Raw genomic sequence first — 5,000 nt, forward strand, 5'->3', positions numbered from 1 at the left:
TTGGCAGGCAAGCGTGAGCCGGCGTGCGATCGAAGTTTTCAACCTGCAGGCGTGAGAGTTGGCAAGTATATTTTTTATCTAAATTGGACTGATGGAAGGTGATTGTCGATCCAAATTCGGTTGCCTGACGATCTCGACTAAATCAAACGTCGAACTTAATCTTAGAATAACTATATATTACGTGTGAAGTTGACGTTTAGTTGACCCAAGCCTCGAGGTATAAACACCCATCGCTTTTGTAGGGTCGTTACGAATTTTAATGGATTTTATGTTTATGTGAACAATGTGAAAAATATAAAACCACATAAATTTGGAAGAGGGACCCCGACTGCTTGTGCTCTAGGGATATGCAAGCAGTTCAAAGTTACCTCTCTTCGTCGGTCATATACATCGACAGTTCGTTAATTAATAAGTCAAGGATAATCGGTTATTTCCTAAACCCAGAGCAGGAACAAAATGCCTTGAATCCGGTGACATTCATTTAACGGGAGATCACAAGTTAATTATGTCAGCCAATGTGATTTCTACGCTGTGCAAATGAAGCTGAAGTACATGTGTCAATTACCTGTTGACAGAACCAACTCATACCATTCATTACCTTGCCTACTTTGAGTGCGTGTGAATTTTGGGCAAACTTCGAACAATTATATCATTCCATAACTATTACAATACAAGATAAAAACTATGAGAGCAAAAAACAGTTTGTTGCTTTTGTTTTTGGTTTGCAACCATTCTCCAGGGACACAGATAACGATTTTTGCAATGTGCAATTGCTGGTGGACGAACTAAAGGAGACAATGAAATATCTTTTGTTAGATTCCGATTTTTTTCAGTTTTTTCGGTTTCCTATTCCAAATTCCTGATTTTCCATACACCCAACCGAGGACACAGGATGAAGATAAGAGAAACCAGCATCTGTTTTTTCTCGTATTTAAGAATTTAACCAAATTTATTTTCTATTAAGTAGTGACAGGGTATCTCTCGTGTGTCAAAATGGTCTCAGAGTCAAGACTGTCCGAATTGTTCAAATTTAGCGGAAGCGTTCCGTACCCTTGATAAATCATCAAAATGATAATTTCATTTAAGTTAAGCCCTTCTTGAATGTTATTATTCTTTTAAAACTTGGGACAACGGCCCGCAACCTGTTCTGCTAGTGTAAACTAAGAGTTTCGTGACATAATATAATTTAAGAATCAAAAGTTGGCTCTACGATGAGTCCAACATAGTCAAACTAGGTCAAACTACTGCAAAGAAATGGGTCCCCGTGACCTAATGAACAGCGAAAACGTTACGTGACTTCTATTGTGTTGTTTCATGTTACGATCGACCACGGAAGGAATAACCATCTCCTTCCTCGTAAGTCAACGACCGATGTTGATTTTTTCAAGACATGCTAATTGTCACTCACTCGGCTGAATTCAAATCGATATGGCATCGATCAATATCGATTTTCCGACGTTTCACTCTCCGAAGTAATGCCGCAACGTAATACGTTGAAATATTCGTAGACTTTTCTTCGTTCGTTCCGACGGGATTGATACTCGTTGCAGTCAGCATGTGTTACCGAGCCTTTGCTCAGTGGAAGACTTGAGGTGTCACCGTTGGCCGGGCTGGACAAGTAATGCGAGCCATGCAAATTTCGCATTTAAGTCTAAGCATCCATTTCAACATAGTTTATAGATGTAGGCTGGTTATGAAACTCGACAAGTTTCTTTGTTTCATGTTTTTGTTCGCTTTTTTGGCCTTGACCCTGCACAAAAACCGACAAAAACACCCTTTTTTCGGCAGGATAACCAATCAAAAGCTTCGACTAATTTATTCGAAACTAGATGCTTCTGTGAAGCATACACTGGCTTGCCTGTGGTACGTGCTACAGAAAATCAGAAGGCACTGAATTGTGTGGTATTGAAATACAGCATTCCAGTCTCTGAAGAATAACAAATAAAAGAGAAGCGAGAAACATTGGCTTCTGGGCTGACACGTTGATAATTTTCAAGTTCCCTCGCAACTTCTTTTCACCACAAGTGTGCATCCGAAAACTTTGTAATACTAAACTTCACTGAAGTCAAGCCCTGTTTCGCGGGGTTAGTGTTGGGATGGGAGACCAAAACAATAAACCCCTCATAAAAAACAGAAACATCTGACCGAAAATACTATTAACGCTAACAAATGCGAACTCAGCAAGGTACAGATTCTGTTAGCTTGCTTTATGCAAAACAAATATTGATGAAAAAGCAAATAAATATTGATACACAGTTTTCAGAAAGAGCAGAAGGAAGTTTCCCGGACGGTCGATCGAGAATAAAATATTTACGACATGAAAACAACATTAATTTTGAACCGTGAATATAGAATATAAAAAGTTACGATCAGCGACAAACATTTTAGGAGATTTTTGCTACGTTCAAGTAAATTGCAAAATCGAAAGTGACATGCCCGGAATTCAGCGGGCGCCGTGATTAAGTTACCGCGGCATGTTTACTCGCCAAACAGTGAAGCATCTGTGTCAAATGATGGCAAGATACCGGGTTTTTGTAAGTTTCTTTTTCTGTCAAGTGTTATAAAGTTTGACAATGAAATGAGCGAAGTCAAAACAAAGATCACAATCGCCCAACTCTTGTTTATGCAAAGTCAAAATTTACTCTCCAAGACACGTACGACGATATTTATCACCAGGTAATTCCATCATTTTGGAAATAGCAGCTACTTTATTATACATCTGCGTCACAAGTTTTCACTGATTTTGGGCCTCATTTTGTTGAAACTCAAGCACGCTTCCAACAGGCCTGTGAACCCTTCCTGCTTACTGAGCAATACTAAAAAACTTCTCCCATATCACATTTGAACCTTAAGCTCGAAAATTCAATACACAACATGATATCATAATTCACAAAGGCAGAAAATACCACAGAATCCTTTTCCAGCGAAAATTTTATTGAAACAAACAACATATTTGCTCTTAGAGGTGAAAACCTCTTCCTATTTCATTGCGTGCGTGAAGATAAGAAACTCAATTGTGTCAAATTACGATGTACTTCAGGTAAATACTGCTCACTTTGATTTCGTCTCGACGGGCGATAGATTGTTGTCGAAGTCCAGTACTCGTCGCTTTTGAGATTCATGCCTAGTTTATCCAACTGACTTTCCATTATTGAGCTCCATAAGGGTATATTTTGTTTAAGGATCCACTAAAACGCCATTCGCGTTGCATGACTTTCGACGCCATTGCAGGCTAAGTTGATGATTCTACTGTGTCCACCAGAAAAATCTACGCAGTTCCACTACCCTCTCGATCCTAAGAAAATACGCGCAGAAGGCTCTATACACAAAGACACCACTTACCAGGGGAGTGACAGGCAAGACTTTTACCGACACGGAAAAAAAAAAAAAAAAAAAAAAAAAAAAATAAAACAAACAAACTAAACGCAGACCTCGACTGGGTTTGCCCATAGGCAACCCAGTAATTAACTTGCGAACCAAAAACAAAAGATTGTGCAGGGTCACGGTCGGTTCAACATCTAATTGCGACTGTATTGTTCCTGCTTTTGAAATTCCCAGGGTTTCATAACCAGTCCCTAGATTAACTATGATTTCAAATAGCGCTGATAAACTTTTATTTAAGTCTAAGAACCAATTTTAAAACCGTTAGCTTTCAATAACTGTGATTCGCATGTTGACACGCCATCTGGGCTCTTATGACTCGCAGTCATGGCTCGCATGCCTCGCTAGCTCGCACATTGTCCGAACTCCATAACCGTGCTATTTGTGTTTATAATGAATGTGAAGAGGTATTTGCTCGTCGATCCACCAAGTTCATAGGTCCACTAGTCTGCCGTGAAATTGCCGTGGACAGTGACAACTGTGTTCACCTAAAGCAAACTAGTGCTCTCTTGGTTTGTCATTATTAATATTATTTCATCATTCTATTGGTTATATTCAGTACCTATAAGGTATACTTGTAACACATTTAAAAGCTAAAGGTGCTTAAATGTAAAAGTTATTTAGCACTTGCATAAGACGACATTTGAAAGAAACTGTGATCTCTAGAGTAACATCACGTACAAGCTGAAGAGGTAAATTTATTCTTAACTAGCAAAATGGCTATCTTCTGGTACTTTCATAGCTAAGGCTTTTAACAACCTCGTAAAAACACCGGTTGGCGATTATTTTCACCTGGCTCTTTTGCATCTTTAAAGTGCATTTAAATACAGCCTGTTTCATGATCCGTTCTAGATTTCGTGAAAGGTTGAAATGTTTTGGAAACAATCCTTGTTTTTACTTATCGCAAACTGAGGCATTCGTAGCTGGGAGCAAATTGCAGAATACCCTGCATCTCTTCCTACACAGTGCAGCCGGCAACGCGTTTACGCAGCTGCTCGGGTTCGTATTTATTCATAAGTCACTCAAGTTCTCTGGAAGGTGTCTGCGGGTCTACGCAGCTACTCCGTTGTAATTTATTCATGATTCACTGAAATTCTCTGGAGGGTGGCTACGCGGCTACAAGAGCTGTCATTTATTCATAATTCACTCAAGTTCTCAGGAAGTTGGCTACGCGTCTACGCAGCTACTCCGTTGTCATTTATTCATGATTCAGCGAAGTTACTTGATCCGTAATAACTGCTGATAAGCACTACAATAACTGAAAGCTAACCAGTTTGAAATCAGTGCCTAGGCCAAGTAACTGTAGATAAGAGATCAATAGGCCGAGACGGTTTACTGGAAATGCAGGATGGAGGATGGAGGATCTTGGATCAATAATAATAATAATAATAATAATAATAATAATAATAATAATAATAATAATAATAATAATAATAATAGTAATAATAATAATAATAAGACGTTACTAAAGTGCTAACCAACTGTCAGAAGTGGATCATATCACAGAACTGTGAAATCACCAAAAAATTCTACAGTTTAAGACAATGAAACACACATCCTTTTTTTTTTTTTTTCAGTCCAGGAACTGTTGCCTAGACACTGTCCGCAGCAAGTTTCAA

The 5,000-nt window shown here is 38.8% G+C and overlaps 1 protein-coding gene across 1 annotated transcript in view; it reads right to left on the minus strand.

Moving 5' to 3' along the window:
* The window catches only part of LOC138001417 (creatinase-like), a 23,357-nt gene that overhangs the window by 11,814 nt on the left and 6,543 nt on the right, over positions 1-5,000 (minus strand). The window lies entirely within an intron of this gene.

This window comes from Montipora foliosa, chromosome 1 (genome assembly GCF_036669935.1).
Source record: "Montipora foliosa isolate CH-2021 chromosome 1, ASM3666993v2, whole genome shotgun sequence".
Lineage (NCBI taxonomy): Eukaryota > Metazoa > Cnidaria > Anthozoa > Scleractinia > Acroporidae > Montipora > Montipora foliosa.